At 42.7% G+C, this 21745-nt stretch overlaps 1 protein-coding gene across 2 annotated transcripts in view; it reads left to right on the top strand.

Moving 5' to 3' along the window:
- Positions 1 to 21745, top strand: part of OSBPL10 (oxysterol binding protein like 10) — a 2898140-nt gene that overhangs the window by 359762 nt on the left and 2516633 nt on the right. The gene's annotated exons all lie outside the window — the stretch shown is intronic.

The following is a 21745-nucleotide window of genomic DNA, read 5'->3' as shown; positions in this document are numbered from 1 at the left end:
CACTGGGAACCAGTGGAGAGACGTCATGGCTGGAGAGATAGTCTCTGGGCATGAGGCCAAGGATAGGTCTTGCAGTCCCATTCTGGATTAGTTGCAGAGGGCCGAGAGTGGAGGAAGGCAGCTTGAGGAAGAGGATGTTGCAGTAGTCCAGCCTAGAGAGAACCAGGGCTCTCGAGAAAGTGAGCTTCTAGTGGAAAGCGAGAAAGGGAAGAGTCTGAGATGTGAGGAGAGAAGGAGAGAGTGGAGTCAAAGATGACACCAAGGTTTTTTGCCTCACCGGGAAGGCGAGGGAACAGGGCCTGATGCAGGTGGCTATAGTGAGAGAGGGAAATCAGGGGTCCCAATGAGAAGGATCTCTATCTTACTGGCATTAAGGCAGAGGCCGTTGGAGGCGTATCAATCCTGAATCATGGATAGACAGTTAGGAATGAGCGAGAGAGGTGAGGAGGCTGAGGGGAGCCTGAAGGAAAGCTGATTGTCCTCCACACAACACTGAAAGTTAGAGGAGAAGGCAGAGATCAGGTTGCCCAAAGGGGCCAAGTAGAGGTTGAAAAACCAGGATGAGAGGATAGAGCCCTGGGGGACCCCACAGGTAGAGAGAGAGGTAGCAGACAGAAAGGAACACAGTTGGACCTGGGAGGGGCGGTCCAAAAGGAAGGAGGTCAACCACTCCAAGGCCTGATCGGTGATGCCAAAGTTTGTACAGAGTTGATTGATCAGGATAACGTGGTTGACTGCGTCGAAAGCAGATGAAAGATCAAGGAGGATTAGGACAGAAGGATTGCTGGGTTCAAGATTAAAGAGCAGTTATTCACGGGTGTTCAGGAGAGCAGTTTCCATTCCTCTTGAAGCTCTGAAGCCAGACTGATGCTCATGGAGACAAGCAACCGATTTGGTGTGGAGAGTAAGCTGGGAGATGGCCAGCTTTTCCAAGAGTTTGCACAGGAAAGGGGTGATGGACATCCGGTGATAGTTTGCCGGGCAGGTATGGTTGGCAGATGGCTTCTTGAGGAGGGGGTGTACAAGGGAGTGCTTAAGGTGAGAGGGGAAGTTCTAGTGATGAGAGTGATTACAGAAATCGGCCAAGGCTGGTGTCAATATGGTCCTTGATGGTTCTGGAGGAGTAGGGAAGCACCTGTTTGGACGACACATTCATAGATTGGACTTGTCTAGAATCCTCGTCAGGTGTTGTCAGAGAGAAAGAGGAGAAAGGGGGAGGAGAGGGAGAGATGGCCAAAGAGGGGCGAAGAGAGGAAGAGGGAGATGAATTCTGCATGTTCCTTTTCACATAAAAGCATAAAAAATCGACCCTTTTGCAGTACCTAATTCTGTTTTCAGTAAGGCCTGCATATATATAGGAAAATTAATGTTAGTTCATTTTTAATTCGTTTTACACACTATGAGCTGTTGTAGAGAGGGGTGGCCAGGAATTAAAAATTGGACAAAAAATATTGTTGTAGTAGGACAAACATCGAATCAAAAATAGGCCACCACCATCATTATGATTAGACATATGTGATAGGCACTTGGCATAACATAGCCAATACAATATGACTGCCTGATAGCCTATATTTAGCATCTAATATATAAAGGCAAAGGGAATGTTTTGTGCATGAGCAACACGCACTTTATAGAAACAATAGTCCATTCGATTAGGTCACCGATATTGCCCTTAGCACATAGCACCTTACCCCATATTTCTAGTGTATTTTACTGTTATTTCCAATTTCAAGATACAAAATGTTAAGAAATACACATTTTATGGTACGTGGCCAAACAGAAAGTACTTTTATTTTGTCCAAAAAAAGGAAGCTGACAGTTAGCAGTTAGCATGTTAGCATCTGTAAATAGGAGCTTTAATCCAATGATCTCCAATAAAGCACTATGCACTTTACAACAATTAAAACAATCAGGCACTTTATAACTATGAAAACTAATAATGCATTGTACAGTAATGGAACATAATTTGACCATGAAAACTTATATGTTATATAAGCACGTAGCACCTTATGAGAGCCTGCACTTTTATATAACACATGGCTATCCCTAAAAAAGCAGAATTATTTATCATAAGTGTGCCGAATTTTCAAAGTGGCATTTGTTTTGAGTTGAGTTGTCCTACACGCCATGATGATAGGATGTCATAGATTTGCACATTTTAATTCCTATTATATTGGAGATAATGTGGGAAATGCCTTGTATCAAAATGGAAATACCAAAAAGGCTGTATCGTATTTGTAATGCACTGCTGAGGTCTGGAATGTAATCAAAATAGAAGATGGACCCATGTAAGAGCAAAGTCAAATCCTCTTTCTATGCCGATAGTTCCTTGTGCATGTTAGAATAAATTAAATGAACCAACGAGAGCAAAATCATGTGACCAAGCTACCAGGAGTAGCGAAATGCAACATCAGTTTGCTTCTGCCTCCCTTGAAATCGGCTCGGATTGCGAAATAGATTTTTTTTCCACTGAACGCTTAAGCGAGGGAAGCACTGGATTGTGCTGACAACAGGCGACGCAAACCCGGATCATCGGAAGATGCGGGACGACGGCGCAGAGTTTGTAAGTATGGACGGTTATTTCACTTTCGTTTTCTAGCTTTGATAATCATGAACTCCTTCAATGGAGACGAACTAAGCAATCCTACGTTAACAGTCCCAGATGTTGGAACATGGGTTCTAAACAGATATCGGACTGCTTGTAGAGGAACACAATAAAGCAGGTAGGAAATTATAACCAGTGGTATATAAAGAAGAACATCACGGTTTGTTGTACATTAGTCAACAAAGCCCAATTATTACACATTCTATTTAGAAGGAGCGCCCAAGCGAGTAGGGAGGCAGCGAGGAGAGAACAAGCCCATACCCTATTTAACAAAACCTTGAAGAACAGCACAAGCACAGTGAAGGTTAATGCAACATCCATAACCGAAAATAATGAAATTACATTGTTACAGGAGTACGAAAAGCTGCAAAAAAGAGAAGTCAGTAAATGGTGGGAGGAATACTCCCTTCAAAATTACATTGATGTAAAAAGGATTCCCAGAGCTTTGCAGATTCTCACCACACTATCCTTTGAAGAACAGGATCCGGAAATATTAGAAGAATGGGGGACAGCCACGAATCACTGTTCAAATTTGCCGGAAGTGACAGAAGAAAGATACTTATAAAAATGACAGAAATTGAAGATAAACTAGAAAAACGAAAGTTGAGCGATGAAGGACAAAAACTAAAAAGTAACATGGAGAGTAATTTAAGGACTTTCAAAGAAGAGATCCAACAAAGAAAACAGCGCACATTTCTGAGAGATATGGAAGACTACAAGAACGGGTGATCCTATACATTTGCCAGACGTTTTGACCAGTTGAGAGCACAAACAAAAATAGTGAAAACAGAAATCTCCACAACTAGTGAGGATGCCCTTGATGAAGAACCGTCCATCTCAGAATCAGACATAACAGGGAGCGAGAGTGATGAACCAACAACTCGACTACATTTTTTAGAAGAAATGCGTCTTTTATGCCAAGACGGAAGAATTGGCAAACAAACAAGAGGAGGAAACAACACACGTGTACAAGGACGAGGAGGCCGAAAAAAACGAGGAGGGGGCAGAGGGGCAGGTAGCTCAACAAAGAATGCCTCAGGGAGGTTGCTGCACTCTGGAAAATAAATAAAGAAACATTACAAGAGAGCTCCAAAATTACTGTCATTAATCTATCCAATCATGAATTAATGGATGATCAACAACAGCTCCAAAGCCTAGGCCTTAATTTCTGTCCAGCATCAAATTTTGACTATGTGTAAACCCGGATAGATTTTGATCAGTACGCCCGGAAGATCAGATTGAAAAAATTCTTTGCAAGCAGCACCGAAAAAGAACGACCTAAAGCAGTACAAGAGGGTAAGATTGAAGTAACCATAGAAGACCTTGGCATACTCTCCACCCTTATACATCTGCAAGAAGAAGGAACGGTAACCTCAGAAAACTCAGCGGTCAATCTGGATGATCTAGATATAAACACTGCATGTTACAAAAAGAGTAAACTGAAGTCTAAATCAAAATGTAACCCTCCTATGGCAGCAGGAAACTCTATTGAAGCCTTCCAAAGCCTTGTCATTGAAGATCTTAAGAATATTCTAAAAAAGCAGCATAAGGATTTCAAATCAAATATGTAGAATAAACACAAAAATGCACTAAAGGAACTTAGTCAACTGCCGCAATGCATAATCAAAGCCTCAGATAAAGGGTGAAACATCGTGCTCATGAATAGAAACAACTATATTCGTGAGGATGACAGACAACTAAACAACAGGGCTTGCTATGAAAATCTAGCCAACAATCCCATGAAAGAATTGGAACTAAAGATTCAAGAATTCCTATTAGACTGGGAAAATAAAGGCATGTTGGAAGAACAAGATTTGAAATTTCTATATAAATCTCACGCAACCGTTTCTACGGTGTATTTTTTTGCCCAAATTACACAAAAACATCAATAAACCCCCAGGCAGACCGATAGTCAATCTAGTAGGATCGCTCCTTGAAAATATGTCTACGTTTATTGACGAGACACTGTTCCCTTTTATATCATCGTTACCTTCTTACCTTAGAGATACAAAAGATTTGCTATCTAAAATAGATGAACTGCCATGTGAATCTGAATATATTTTGGCCACTATGGACGTAGTCTTACTATACACATCAATAAAACATGAATGGGGCATTAAGGCTTGTGCATATTTTCTAAACACCGGATCCCTCAACTATTCAAGACATACTGAAATGATTTTGGCCATGATTGAATTATGCGTGACACATAAGGTTTTCCTTTTTAATCAAAAGTACTATAAACAAAAACAAGGCACAGCCATGGGCACTATCTTTGCCCCTTCTTAAGCCAACTTGATGATGGGATACTGGGAAAAGTTTGAAGTATGGAAAGAAAGAATTGAAATGCATACTAGCAAGATAGTAATGTGATATTGTTATATTGACGACCACTTCATCATATGGAGAGGATGCCCGAAAGAATGGATTGATTTTGTCCAACATCTCAACAACAACAATTTCAACTAAGAGTTTACCGAAACACACAGTTCTAAAAAAGCAGTTTTTCTTGATGTCACAGTCTTTGTAGAAAATGAACTATTAAAAAGCGAATTATTTCAGAAACCCACAGTAGTCAACATCCCCCTACATGCAAAAAGTGCACATTCCAAGAATCTAATTTGGAGTATTCCTTATGGGGAATGTATTCTGTTACTGAGAAATTGTTCCAGTATTGAAACATACGACAAAGAAAGTCAGCTCACAGCATGGGGTTTTCAACAACAGTGCTATCCTAAAAGGATCATCGAGCAAGCATTTATAAAAGCACAAACGCACGATAGAGGTCAGCACTGTTGCTGGAAAAGACAAATATAGAAGTTGATGAAAAAGAAAATGATGCAACCCGTTTGGTGTTGACCTACAGAGAATCAGCGCTGACATTCAAAAACATTCTCAAGAAACATTGGAAGCTATTGATGATAGACGCTGATCTAAATCACACCTTGGGTACGCACCTCAATGTTAGTTTCCGCAAGTGTAAATCTATTAAAGATTGCCTATTCAGTAGCTAAATGGCAAACAAAACTTGCAAAATGAAAACGAGATGGCTGGATCAAAGAACTTTGGGATTCCACAAGTGCACCAAATGCAAAATCTGCAAATTTGCATTTGACTGCAGTACCTATCAACACCCCATTCTAAATACCATCATAGATATTAAAAACAAGATCACGTGTGATCAAGATTATGTTGTATCTGTACTAAAATGCACGTGCAATAAATGGTATGTGAGGAGCACAAAATTCAAATTAAAAATGAGGATTTTGCAGCATGTGAGGGCCATTAAAAACAAAGATTTTATGTATCCAATGGCCCGACACTTTTGGGAAAGCCATGATGGAAAACTGTTTTTTGAACTACATCGAATTTAAGCTGGACCTAGGGGTGGTGACAAAGAGAAATTGCTCAGACAACAAGAGACTAGATACATCATTGATTTTGAGAGCAAGAACCCTGGGGGACAAAATGTTGATGAAGAACATTATACCTTTTTAGGAGAATGAACAATTCAATATGATTTAGCAAAATCAATTACCTTATATCTCCAAAGTACATAGCTAATCCTTCCCCCCTTTTCTTGCATTTAATACACTGCATTATTGACATTTTATATCTGTCATCCTCTTTTTCAGCTGATATATTTAGACTTCCATGTCTCAATGAAAGCAGACAGTAAAGAAATACTAATATACAATGTAACAACCCCACAAGGTTTGACCAAAATTCAGGATGGATGTCATAGAATTATATGAGATGGTGCATGGAGCTATTTTCTCTTTTTGTACAATATTTGATTTTATTTCGAAGTTACTTTAGGAATTATAAACGTTGGTTCATTTTAAATTAGTTTATACACACACACACACACTATGAGCTTTTGTAGAGAGGGTTGGCCAGGAATTACAAAGTGGACAATAAATATTGTTGTAGTAGGACAACCATCGAATCAACAATAGGCCACCACCATCATTATGCTTAGACATATGTGATAGACACTTGGCACAACATAGCCAATAAAATATGACTACCTGATAGCCTATATATAGCATCTAATATATAAAGGCAAAGAGACTGTTTTGTGCATGAGTACCACACACTTTATAGAAACAATAGTTCATTCGATTAGGTCACCAATATTGCACTTAGCACATAGCACCGTACTCCATATTTTTAGTGTATTTTACTGTTATTTCCAAATTTAAGATACAAAATAGTAAGGAATATTCATTTTATGGTACATGGCCATACAGAAATGACTTTTATTTGGTCCAAAAAAAGAAAGCTGACAGTTAGCATTTAGCATGTTAGCATCTGTAAATAGGAGGTTTAATCAAATGATCTGCTATAAAGCAATTATGCACTTTACAACAATTAAAACAATCAGTCACTTTATAACTATGAAAACTAATAATGCATTCTGCAGTAATGGAACATAATTTGACTATGAAAACTAATATGTTATATAAGCATGTAGCACCTTATGAGAGCATGCGCTTTAATATACCACATGGTTGTCCCTAAAAAAGCGGACGTATTTATCATAAGTGTGCCGAATGTTCAAAGTGGCATTTATTTTGAGTTGAGCTGTCCTACACGCCACGATGATAGGAGCCCATATAATTGCACATTTTAATGCCTATTTTATAGGAAGTAATGTGGGAAATGCCTTGTATGAAAATGGGAATACCAAAATGGCCGTATCGTATTTGTAATGCATTGCTGAGGTCTAAAATGTAATCAAAATAGAAGATAGACCCATGTAAGAGCAAAGTCAAATCCTCTTTCTATGCAAATAGTTCATTGTGCATGTTAGAATAAATTAAGTGAACCAACGAGAGCAGAATCATGTGACCAAGCTACCAGGAGTAGCGAAACGCGTCATCAGTTTGCTTCTGCCTCCCTTGAAATCTTGCTGGGTGCGAAATGGACATTTTTTTTTTAACATGACTACAAAGTATAAAAAGGTGATTTTAACCTGACATTTTTGGACATTGATATTTCTATGGAACTCACAACTGCTAAATCCATCAACTACAATTGTATGTGAGTGCGGCTCTCTCACACCTGTGTTACACATTGGTGAGTTTATGAATATATATATATATATTCAATTAAAAAACTTTGCTAACGGGACGTTATGGTTAAGTTGCACTAATAAAAACCTATGAAATTCAATGGAAAAACATTGTTACAGGGACGTTATGGTTATAGGTCATTTGTGATGTCATCTCTGATGTCCTGGGTGTTAGTCTTAGCAGTGCACTGTGGTGCCATGAGTTATGGTTGCTTAGTTTACCATAACTGGCGAATTTCTGAGGTTTTTCGGTTTTACCTATGACCATAACGTCCCTGTAACAATGTTTTTCCATTGAATTTCATAGGTTTTTATTAGTGCAACTTAACCATAGCGTCCCCTTCATTAAGTTTTTTCATTGAATTTCATAGGTTTCTATTAGTGCAACTTAACCATAACGTCCCTTTAACAACGTTTTTCATTGTATTTCATAGGTTTTTATTAGTGCAACTTAAAAATAACGTCCCTTTAACAAAGTTTTTTAATTGAATTTCATAGGATTTTAGTAGTGCAACTTAACCATAATGTCCCTTTAACAAAGTTTTTTCAGTGAATTTCATGGGTTTTTACCAGTGCATGCTATTTTCCTACAACTTACTAATATCATACTTAGCCAATAAGCAATATTTCTGTCCAACTTGCAAACTTTCACCCTAAAACTGCCATTTCCCACCTTATAGCATAATTTTAACACGTCTATTCACTTTTTGCAACTTTTTGAAATAATTCTGCATCTGTAGATGTCCGGGAATGTCTGACTTAATCGCAGACCTTCTGGACAGTGCCACGTGACAATAGTCTTGGGAGGATAGCTCAGGGGCAACGTGCTCGCCTTGGAAGCAAGACGACATGGAGCAACAAAGGTTCGATCCCCGGGTACGCACTTAGAAACCTCTGGGTATTAAGCGAGTTATAAATATCCTATCATATCATATCATATTATATCATACACTTGCGCGTGGCATGGTGACGTGTTCGCAAAGGCGTCTGCACTTCGTGAATTGATCTGTGCTTCGGAGATAGTTTGGAACTGCATTTTCTGCTGATCTTGGAACTTTCAACTTCAAAATTTACCTTGCACACCCCCTACACCTTTTCTTATTCATTATCCATTACCAATCTAGTACACAGTACATATTTGGAAGAATGTTATCAAAACTGCTATTTTTCTTAAAAATTGCATCAGTTATTGCCATCCCTCCTCCCTAAGAGCCACCACCACCAGCAGCTGGAGGAACATCACACCAAAAAAAAGCACAGTACTTTCAAAGACAATGAAGAGGACCAAGACGATGAGGTAGAGGAAGTGCATACTTCTAGCACCAAGATCGAATCATGGGTGTGCCAGTTCTTTGATACTGTTGGGAGTGTACCAAAGGCTAAAGCTACCAAAGTGAAATGCACTGACTACTGAATGCAGTGAATACTGTAACCACACAGCCTGATGTCTGCGGGCTTTGGCATGTTACAAACAAACAAACAAACAAACAAACAAACAAACAAACAAATAAATAAATAAATAAATAAATAAATAAATAAGGGGGGCTACGGACCATTATCATCCATTGCAGCCCCTGAAATGGGGGATAAAGGCCATTAGCACCCCTGGTTCCCAAAGCGGGAACCCAGGGTGCTAAAACATATATTTTTCTTCCTATAGTCAGACGCCTTTTAATATTTAAAAAATATACAAACAAACAAACAAACAAACAAAATCCTTTTCCAAGATAGCCAACATGGAAAGAGAAGGGGGAGCTCCGTACACAGCCCCTCTTCCCTTGCCATGGCAGCCTGCAAAACCCTATGAACATATTACCGCAAGCACTTTTTCCCTTTTCATACCTATCCTACCTTCGAATAACTTTAGCACATAGCCGGGCCCAGGTAGACATAGGCACTTTAACACCATTTTTCATCCCTAGCGGTCATGCCAGTAGCCAGATTGTCCGCGTCATGACATTATGCCATGACCCAGACAATCTGGCTACTGCCCACGGCCACAGGCTATACCTCAGTCACCAAAGGTATATGACTATTTTTTGTACTTATATTATGACGCTTGTCAAAAAATAAAATACAGGCACATTTGCAAAACCATGCTTTAATGTCCTTGCCAATACTCCTCACGAGTTTGCTTGAAATCCGCCCATGTTTTATTTTTTAAAAAGTCTCAAAATGTGTGTACATATAATAGTCATATAATTTAGCCCCCACTTGACAAAATCCATTCAGTCTTTACACAAACATTGAAGGTTGGGTCTATAATCTTTCTCAAAACCTTTGTCCACATTCGTCAAATAGCAACAAAGTTATAAGTCATCTAAAAATGTTGAAAGCCCCCCTCTAATTTTGTCCTCTTTTGAGAAAATCCCGCCAAAATTTAGAAAACTATTTATATATAGATCCAAAATTGTTTTTCCAAATGTTGTGCAGAGTCGTCAAATGACACTACATTTAAATGCCTTTACAATATTTTGGGACCCCCCTCTAATTATGCCCCCTCTTGATTGACAGAATCCCACAAAACTTTGCAAAACCATTCAGGATTAGTTCTAGAATAATATTGCAAAATTACATGCAGTTTCATTGAGTGGCGCAACAGTTATAAGCCATCCAAAAACTGGTTTTCCCCAACCCTGTCTGCGAACACCACAGGACTGCCCCAGGACATCTGGAGTGTTTGTGGACTGTCGGGGGGTCGATGGCGGGTGCAGAAGGTGAAACAACCTGTTTTTTGGCTTCTTGTGGCCATATCCCATCCTCATCCCTCCACATCCTCAGAGATAGTTTGTTGAGTTTGAAAAGTGCAATGTTGCTTTTATTTTATGTTTTCACCGCGCTGTCCGCGGACTCCCAAAAAGGCCACAAATCCAAGCTGGCAGGCGTTTCAGGGAAACCAACGCATTTCACGTCTTCTCACCACCCAATCAGCGGTCGCGTCCCGATGTCCGTGGACCATGCAAAAGTCCGCAAATTTTCTGGCCAACCAGAGGCCAGTCCGTGGACCGAACAGGGAAGTGAGTCCGCGGAGCGGACATAGATATCACACATTTCTTTGCCTTAAGTTTTGGTTGTTTAATGTTTAAAAGAAAACTACTGAACGGATTTACAACAGCAGAGAGTGGGGGGTAGATCTCTCTCCTCTGCAGGTACTTCCCTCTGGAATGGGCCCCCTGCCCATCTCAGACTTGAACCGGATCTCCTTATCTCCTTACCTTCCGGAGGTTTCTCAAGGCCTTCCTTTTCTCTTCTTCCTTCTCTCTGCCCCTCCCCTTCTAATGTCCCTGTCTGCCTCTTGTCTGGCTGCCTGGTTCCTTCAGTGTACCAGCCCCCCCTAGTTCAGCCTACCCCTGCACTTGGTCTCCCCTGATCCTCCCCTCTCAACTTGCCCTTCTGGACCCCTCCCCTGCACTAGCCTGACCAGGCCTGCACCCTTATGGCCTTACAGCCCTTTACCCCGCACTTAGTTAGTGGACCTTCCATCCCCCTGCACTCTCTGCTTTCCCCTGGCTCTGTCCACCTGGCCTCCCCAGGCACTCGCTTCTCTCATGGGCCCTTCCGCCCTGGCCGGCATTCCCTCCTGTCCCCTCTCCCCTGCACTTCTCTTATTGCACTTGCACAATCCAAATGTCACAAGGCCTAGCAGGATAATTTCTTGTTTCTTCCTCCCTGTTCCCACACCCTCTTGTCTTGTTGCACCTCAAAACACACTGTGTATAGACACCTTATAATTACCCAATAAATAAAATAAAATAAAGGAACACAGCCATCACCTTCCTGATGATACTGTAAGTGGCAGAGATGGGCTGTCTCAGTTATGCAATACGTTCTTCTTTGGAATAGAGTTTCTCTTGAAATATGTCATGGGTTTTTATAATCCTCATCTCAGCAGCTACCTTCACACAAAGCATAAGAGGTACACCACTGACTTAAATGCATGCTTCCCTCATGAATATACAACAGGGAGAGTGCGAAAAATAACATATATGTCTATCCCATGTTATCTAAATAATATTATATGCTAATATTTCCAGGGTAAACATTTTCATACTGCTTTTGCCCATAAACAAACACAAACCTTGCCTCACCAACGTATGTCCTTGCTGTTGTCCCTGCACACCAAAATGGCATTTAAAGGCAATCAGGGTGGGCACGAGTGTGAGACAAACAAAAGGCAGAGAGCCAAACATGAGGATTAGGTCAATTCGATTACCCCGGGGTCTGTTAGTCGAGGGGGCACGTCTCCGTCCCCTCTGATCGAGTTTTGGCTGGTGGCAGTGGATACTACTTTTTATATTCGACCGCGAATATATCCCTATGGGATTTCCCATTGTTCGAGGCTACCAACTTTAATTATTTAATTCCTATAGCCTCGGACATACCGCCGGTTTATTTATTTATTATTAATTCGCCGGTTGGTATTTTTTGCCAGAACTCGGTTCTAAAATGGCGTTCGTATTCGCTTCTGTGACTCCAACCCAAGTTGAGCTCTTTGTTCCACTTTTTGGCGGGCTTCTCCACAGAAGCCCTCCAAAGTGATGCCACTCTGTCTGGGGTACTTAGGAGGGGTGGAGGGGGATTTAGGCACCCTGGACTGAGTTGCCTAGGCAACTCAAGTCGCACTCCGTCCTGATTGGCCCAAGTGGTGAGCCGGCCGGCTCACCACTTAGCATGTTTGAGTGACAGCTAGGCTGAGTGAATGGGGGTTTTCTGCATAAAAGCAGGGCTTTGGGGACTGGAACTTTAGAAGTCGCCACAGGACCTAAGAATCCGATGAGGGAGAAGATGAGCCGACCTGCTACAATGTCACCACCGGTGGAGCCCTGCTGAACCGTCTCACCACTTTTCCCAACGACAGAGGCGATCTCCAGCCCGGAGAGTCTTCTTCCTTCGACAGGTGGGGATAACCAGTCTGCTTCCTTTTTCGCTTCCTGGAGCATCTCGTGGCCACCTTGCCTGTGCCAAGCACCCCGGCAACCGGGATACCACGTTTTACCACTACCGCGAATCAAAGGGTAGTACCTTTAACCGGAAAACTCTGCGGCTGGTTTCTTCCCTGGCACTGCAACGACCTTCATCTTTCCTCCATGTCGAGATCTTCTCTTCCTCTGGACGACGCCGCGACTTGCACCCGCTGCCTGGAACAACTGCCCCGCTGGAGGATCCTTTCCACATAAGGTACCGTGTTCCGCCTGGCTTCCCTTGCAACCGACTGTATGGGGTAGATTTAGCCCAAGGCTTTCGACCTGGGTTAGTCTGGGACACCCTGGCTAAACTTTTCTGAGCCTAACTAAAACCTTTCTGAACTCCCTGCAAGACTTTTTAAGCCTGTTGTCATTGTGTGATCTTGGGTGCATTTGTGCCCTACTCTCTCCAAGAGTGGGTCCGGCCTATGGACTTTGGCTCACAAGTCACTTTGGACTTTCCTGCCTTGCTTAAGAGTTCCTAGGTATTAGGGTGGTGTATTTTCCTACATTCTGCCTTTTTCCCTCCCTTTTCCGTTAACTTATTAGAGCGCCATCTATAGTTAAGCACTCACCTCTGTCTGGAAATAAGTGGTGTTAACTAAGACTTGTCTGATAAGGAAATAGGGATGTATATATAATAATAGTAACTGTGTTTAGAGTGATGTACCATAATAGTGCTGGAGTGTTTCAATAAGTGTGTTTTTAAAAAAATAATTATATACCTTGATACCAAAGCTCTGGTCAGTGTTTGCTTGTGCTATTGTATCTGAGTGCCTATTGTGTATACTTTGAATACTGCCTAACTCTTCTTGAGGGAAGTCTGACTGCTCAGCCACAGCTGCCAGGTAAATTCGGGTGGTACAGACTGCTACCAAGTGGGTTTACTGTCAACACCTCTAGTCCTAAATCTTTTGCAGTGGTCCCCAAGGGAACTGCACAGGTTTCTGCCTAACACTCACACATAAACCTCAGTGCATGTACATAATGGAAATGAAGACACCTCCTTGAGGTCACAAGTTAAGTAACTACATACACATATAAGCATATAATTGCATACACATATTTTTGTCATTATAAGAGAATGAGACTCCCAAGCAGTCCCAACATGAAAGGTCAAACATAGGATAGATGAACTCATGAGAAACGAAAGCTTGGCAAGAAATGTTTCCGACGACTAGTTGCAAATTGTACAAATGGTTCATAAATGATGACAGCGGTAAGATGGTGTCAATAGGAAAAGGATGTCAAGTTACAATCGTAAGGCCACACTGTCACATCTAACATAAGGGATTGGTCGAAATATACGTAATCATTCACTCCACTCATACCTCTTGTGAAGCAACCAATTACAAGTTGTATGTTGTTGATACATGTTTCAAAATGAGCTAGCCAATTAGAGCGCATGAGAAACGAGATTAGCTCAATGCTGATGAGTGAACGTTTTTGATAATGAAAGTTAGTCATGTGGTTAGAGTAATCCAATATAAGTAGGACACGTGTGGAAATGCTTATAGTGAAAATGATGCAGATGAATCAGAAGCCTGGAAAGTGACTTGTTACATTTGTTGTCTTTTCCTTTCTGTAACACACTATAAAACCAGACTTTTTTTTAGAAAGTAATGAAATGTCTGTTTAGATGTTCGCCTGCCTTGGCAGTTAATACCTTTTTGTTCTTCTCATATCTTGTGCATTCATTTTTCCTTGGCTTTTTTGGAATGATTTTTGTACTTGGATCGGGACTTACCCAACATATTTGGTGGCCCGAGTACAGGGATCCAGGTGTTTCCGGAAAGCTGTGATCTCCTCCGCCACACTTTGGAGACAAGCGAGGCCCTCCTGGAGTGGGCATAAGATTGCACAAAAACCACATGGAGGTAGCAGGTGCCAGGGTTACACAGAAAGGCCTGCCTGATCACTCCAGGCTCCCCTGGTATGCCCCCTCGAGTACAGGCCATTATGGGGAGAGACGGCCCTGAAAGACTTTGGTGACCATTGCGAGCCAATTCACCTGATTTGAGAAGTACAGCGGGAAAGTGATTATAGATGTGGAAGTTGAGTGAATGAAGGCGTGAAGTACGTAAGGTGTTTTGTTTTACTCTGTTTCTTTTTCTTTCTCTTGTAGTAGAAATTTAAGAGGGCTCCTGTAGCAAGGAGCGGTGACGTCAGGTAAAACTGAAACTTGGTAAGTGAGGTATACACATCCCACACTAAAGGAGGGAGGGGTAGCACTGCTTTAGAAACAAGAGTGGGAGGTCCTGCATTATCGAGGACTGTACCCTCAGCCCGTGGTAAGGGGTGAGAGGCAGAGAATAGTAGAAATGGTAGAACTGTGATTTTTCCTTGAATTGTATATTTCTTAGTGGTGAATGATCAGAGGCAAATGCTAATAAGGTTTTAAAGTGGGGAAAAGATTGGGGCGGAGATTGTGTTTGGGAGGGGGTGCGGCTTTTGAACATTTCTGTTTATGCACATGAGCGCACAGTGATTTTGTGCTCAGGTGTTGGCTTTTGTATTGACGTTAATGCTTTGTGGCTTTTGAAGACAGTTAGGAGAGTGCCGTAGAGGGGCGGCCCTATAAGATATTGTTGAAGACATTGTTTTAATTTCATTTTGTGTTAATGTTTATACAAATTAATTGTGTCTGTGATTGACTGTATAGAAGATAAATTAGTACCCCTTTAGAGCACATATGTAGGGAACTACCCACCTATAGGGAAACGTTTGTGAAATATAACCACGAGTGGGTGGTAGGAACAGAAGGAAAAATGCTTACAGCCTGGCCAGCTGAGGGCACGCATGACAAGGGCATCATAGAACAGTTCACTGTGATTTTACTGAGAACAAAACATCAAATGCACAGTCGTTACCCCACACGAGTGCAGAGAAAGTCACCCAGTCAGCACAGGCTGCAGCGCCTGCACAGCGGACAGCTCTGCCTGCAATGAGCCATTATCCTTTAAACCGGCTGCAAGGTATCGAAACCCCTGATATAAACCCACAGCATATTCTGAAAGAAACCCACTAAGGGGAGCAAGCGCGCCAAGCAGCAGACAAGACCCAGCAATAGTGAAATTAGAAAATAAAGTGCAAAGATTTAGAAGCCGCGATACGCAAGACAGAGGAAAAATTGCGAAGGGCGACAAGTAAAAGGGAGGGGCCTTGTCCTGCAGTAGCTACAGAAACATGGGCAGCGGGAGAAATATTATTGAAATTGCAAAAGGCGTAATCAAAGACGTAAAAGATTATGAATCAGAAGTGATTGAAAGTGAAGGTGACCAGGAAGAGAGTGAATTGAATAGGGAAACAGAAGAGGATCAGGGAGAGCGAACTACTTGGGGAGAATGAGTACAGTCATGTCCTACAACCATGGCAGTGGCTAAAGGGAGGAAAAAGGCTTGAAAACATCATTGCTCAAAACAAGGAAGGCTATCTCATTGATACTGGAGGAGGTGGGCAGAACGCATTATATACCATGGCCACATATGGACATGAATAATGTAATCAAAATGCTGCCACGTCTTACGGGGGGAGTGGGTAAGTGGATCAGTGCAGTTGAAAAATATACAGCACGTGCCTTTTTAGCAATTGGGGATATGAAAAGCCTATGAGCTAGCATAATTGGAGATCAGACAAATACAATTTGGGAATGAGCAGGGTACCCAGGAGTGCGATTATGATGCTCGTGATGGTGCTGTATTTAACAATTGCTGAGCCTGTGTGTGGGATGCATTGAGAAGGGCATACCCTGATAGACCGGATATAGGTGCAATAATGGCACGTACAATAAAGCATGACAGAGATTGTGCAATGTATATCAAATCCATTCAGGAAATGTGGTGAGAGGAGACAGGAGAAACGTGTGAAAAGAATATACTGTTTTTCTATCATGTGCTTCGAAAATGTCTTCCTACTGAAGTACAAGTGAAATTAGAAAGAATCGTAGGCATGGAAGTGAAAGGGTCGAGTGAGATACAGGCACACATAGTGCATTCTTGCAAGCATGAGAGTGAAAAGGCAGCGGAAGAAAAGGTGCAGTGCGTAGAAGCTAAACTAGTGCAAAAGAAGCTAGTGGTAGCCAGTACAGAGCAGCAGTGGTAACTAACCACACAGGCACCCAACAACAACGATCAGGACTATCCCAAGATGGAGTAAATGTACCACACAATGATTGCAGGATATGAGAGGGATACAAGGGGCACACAATACTTCACAAAGGGGATGAGAGGGAGGAGTAGGAGGAATGCACCCTTGATTTGGGGGAGCATGTTTCATATGTGGGAAGATGTGACACATGCCTAAGGATTGTTGAAGCAGACTTCCCCATGCAATACCACCCAGGAGAATCCCAGCTCCATATTATGCACGAGAGCAAATGCAGGGATGCTATGCCCCACAACAAGCCACAGCCCCATTACCAATGTATGCCCCAGGATCAGTACAACCGCTCAACGTAGGCCAAGTACATATGATCACACCCACACAGGGACAGCCCATACAATATCCAACCCTACATGTAATGCAGAATGTTACCAGTGACCCTCATGATGTAGGGTGACTAACCAACATAGGAACGGTTAAAATCAAACTCATAGAGAGCCACAGCAGTGAGGAACACACCACAGCCCAAAACAATAAGAAAAATGCAGCAATTCCTAGGCCTATGCAATAATTGCAGAACATGGGTGTTTGATTGCTCAACATGTCAAAACCCCTATTGCAGGCACTCAAGGAAGCACAAAAAAGTAAGGGAACAATTGCATGGACAGAATCAATGGCAGAGTGTTTTGAGGACTTAAAAATAGCAATCAGCAGTGCACAAGTGCTAGCAACACCTGATTATAATACACCATTCTTACTATTCTCACATTCAAATATACAGGTCATGACAGCCATACTCACACAGCGATCCTCACACAACACAAGCCATTAGCATTCTATAGTGGATATTTGGATCCAGTAATGCAAAGCCATTTCCTATGTGAGCAGGCATTCGCAGCCGCAGCATTTGTTGTGCAGAAATCAGCCATCGTAGTTATGGGATGCCCACTCACTTTGTATGTTGAGCAAGTAGTGTTCTCCATTTTAGAGAGGAGCAAATCAACACTCACCACACAGAGAGCACGTGGGTATGAGGATTCTTGGACAAATTCAACCAATACCATAGTGGCGTGCCACACATTCAACCCAACCACATACATTGCCAAGTCCATTGAACCTCAGGATAAAGTGCATGACTTTACAGTATATAAGGAAGAGTCAGACAAATACAGCAGAGTGAGTGAAGACCCTCTGGACATAGCAGAAGTGTACTATGTAGATGGCTATTCAATCATAGATCAGGAGGGTGGTCAGAGACATACGGAAGCAGCAGTCGTAAAATATGTAAAGAATTAAGAGGAATAGTTTCAAGTAGTAATGCACTTTTTTTCCGCACAAGCAGCAGAACTTGTAGCACTCATAGAAGACCTAGAGATAGCAGCTTATGAAGACGTCAGCATATACACTGACTCAGCCTATATGACATCTACAGTACACTCAGGTTTATCAAGAAGGAAGAGTAGAGGTTACAGACGGACAGATGAGTCATCAGTTCAGCATGCAGTCTTGCTAGCTTGACTAATTGAAGCATTGAAAGGCCCTTTGCATGTTGCCATAGTGAAGTGCGCAGCGGACTCCAAAGGAACAGACTTAGTATCCCGCAGAAATGCAGCTTTGGACGCAGCTGCAAAGCAAGCGGTTTATATGCCCTTTCACAAAGAAAGCCAAATACTTGTTACAGCAGTACAGCAAGGAAGACTACCAAAAGCTTACAGTGCACTGTCTAAGGAACACATCATTGAGTTTCAGGCAAGAGCTCCAGCAGAGGAAAATGCATTATGGGTAAAGCAAAGGTGCACCCAGTCACCCACAGACATCATCTGGAGACATAAAAGCACAGGCAAGTAGTGATGCCCAAAGAGCTACTGAACATTGCCCTATACCAGCTCCATTTTCCTATGCATGCACCTAAGCAGCACATTTTCTGCTGACATTAGTGAGGACTGGTTTGTGCCTAAACTTGGCTGAGCATTATCCTCCTCTATCGAAGTAAATTGCATCCTTTTTAATGCCCGATTTGTAGCGAAAAACAGATACAGCATCTTTGACCTCTTAGCCTCTGACAAACTGGATCTGGTCTTTATCACGGAAACCTGGTTCTCTGACGATTTTGCCCCTATCGCCAATGAAGCATTCCCCACTGACTACTCCCTCATCCTACTGAACCGTCCCTCTAGAGGAGGAGGAATAGCAATCGCCTTCAAGTCTCACTTCCATGCCTCAATCATCGACAACCAACCATCCATTCCCTCCTGCGAATCACTCCTCGTAAAACTATCCCTCCCCCCTTCATTCTCCCATAGCTTGCTAATCATCTACAGACCCCCCGGCTACGATAGACAATTCGCAAACAACATCTGCGACTCTATTGCCACCCTCCAACTAAACCATCCCAAGCTCACCCTTCTAGGAGATTTCAACATATGGCTTGACATTCCCATCAACCCTATGACACACTCTCTGGTTGACGGCCTAAACGCGAGTAATTTCCAAACCCACAAACGGCCTGACTCACTATAAAGGACACACACTTGATGCCATCTTCAGCTCCCACAACCTGATACATCTAAACCCCCCCTCCCCTATCATCTGGTCCAATCACTACAGTGTTTCTTTCACCATTCGCTCACCCAACGCAATCCCCTTACCCAAACAGAACCTCAGAATCTATGCAAATGCTGGAAGAAACTAAAAATCCTTCCTGATTTAGCCGACGCACTCCTTCAGTCTCCTCCCCCTACCCGCCAGCCCAACAAACACCTAACCTCCGTCGCTTTTGACTCATGGCTCAACACCTCACTAATACCACTCACCCCCTCTTGCAAACCATCAGCTCGCCATGGCATTTTTCCCCGATGGTTCACACCTGAACTGAAGTCCACTAAACAACTATATAAATCCCTAGAATGCAAATGGCGGAAAGACAAAACACCCCTGAGCAGATCCACCTTGGCCCGGCACCATCGCCTGTACAAGACTGAAATCCGGAAAGCAAAAAAAGTCCATTACAACTCCCGAATCCTAAACTGTAAAAACCCCAGCAAAGAACTTCACAAAATCATCGCCGAATTTACCAAACCATCATGTACCACCACCCTTCTGACTCCCTCACAATCACTGTGTGACTCACTCTCACTCCATTTTTACACCACAGCTCTCGAAAGAACAAACACCCTAACCAACAAACTAGCTCTCTTACACCCACCTGGCAATCCACCCACCATACCAGCCATCCCACTGCCAGCGACCACCACCCAACCGACGTTCGACTTCTTCAGTCCAATATCAACTGACCAATTTATCAAACTTCTCTCTGCCCGCAAACCATCTGGCTCTTCGCTGGACCCTTGCCCAGCCTCAACCCTCAAAGATATTTTCGCATCTGCCTGCGCAGGAGAACACGCAAGAACCATCATGAACGACTCCCTTTACTTGGGAATTTTTCCCGACGCATTCAAAACGGTTCATGTCAAACCTCTCATAAAAAAACCTTCACTCCACCCTCTCGAGCCCAAAAACTACCGCCCATCTCAAACAACAGGTTCCTTGCCCAACTCATTGACCGCACCACCTACTCCCAACTAAATGCCTTTGTCGAAGCCAACAACCTCCAAGACCCCGCCCAATCAGGCTTCAGAGCCCGACACGGAACCGAAACTACCCGAACCGCAATCTGGGATGACCTTAAAAACACTGCAGACTCTGCGGGATGAGCCACACTAATCCTTCTTGACCTATCCGCCGCCTTTGACACAATCAACCACTCAATCCTCCTTGACCGCCTCCACTTCCTGGGAATCTGGGGAAATGCTCTCAAATGGATACCATCCTTCCTCAATGATAGGAACCAAATAACCGTACTCTCCGCCTATTCTTCCCAAGCCCGACCAGTCAACACTGGAGTTCCACAAGGAGCATGCCTATCAGCCCTCCTGTTTAACCTCTATATGGCCACCCTCCCACAAATAATCCGTTTGCACAATATCCTGTGCTACAACTACGCCGATGACACTCAACTAATTCTAAAACTCCTGAATTCAAAACCCAACTGCCAACCTGACCTCGCCTCCTCGACAAAGATCACTGGATGACCACAAACCACCTCTTGCTAAACCCCTCCAAAAATGAAATCATGGTGTGTGGCAACACCGACCTTCTTCCACACCCACTACCCTGGCCATCTGCCATGGACAACTCGAAGACAACCTCTAATTCAGTAAAAAACATTGGATGCACCCTAGACTCAGACCTAACCCTCTTGCACCAAGTAAACAACATCTCAAAGTCCTGCCACTACCACCTTGAAACTCTGAGGCGCATTTTTCCATACCTCTCCTTTCCCAACAGACTCTCTGCGGTCCTATCAATTGTTATGTCAAGACTGCAGTATGCTAATCCCCTCTGCCAACTAACCAAACTACAAAGAGCACAAAACGCTGCCGCCAAACTGCTACTAGCGCTTGGCCCAAGAGATCACATCTCCCCAGCCCTCAAAACTCTACACTGGCTTCCGGTTGCCCGAAGGGTGACCTTCAAAACCTTATGCATCTCTCACAGATCAATGCATAAAACCGGACCTCAATATCTTCAAGCCAAACTAAAACCCTATCATCCTGCACGTACTCTAAAATCAAGCTCTGCCAGCCTTCTAGTCATACCAAACACAAACTCAGTCAGGTTAGATGGATCATCTTTCTCAGCCCTGGCCCCCTCTCTGTGGAACACACTCTCACCCCACATCCGACTCAGAGGACCTCATGTCTTTCCGTAAATTACTCAAAACATGGCTCTTCCCCTAAAATCGACTCTTAACTCAAATTGGATAACAGCAATTCAATGACCTTATCCCAAAACTGCTATATCATAAATAACAATTTAGCATCATGATCCGAACAATAAATCGAAAACTAATAACCACTAATGTAATTAAAATGGACAAACTGAATAGAACGAGTAAAGGCGATGAAAGTAGTGAAATGGATGAAAGGAACAATTTGT

Source organism: Ambystoma mexicanum, chromosome 2q, assembly GCF_040938575.1.
Source record: "Ambystoma mexicanum isolate Mex_15411 chromosome 2q, UKY_AmexF1_1, whole genome shotgun sequence".
NCBI classification, from domain to species: Eukaryota; Metazoa; Chordata; class Amphibia; order Caudata; family Ambystomatidae; genus Ambystoma; species Ambystoma mexicanum.
This window is presented reverse-complemented; position numbering and strand designations above follow the sequence as displayed.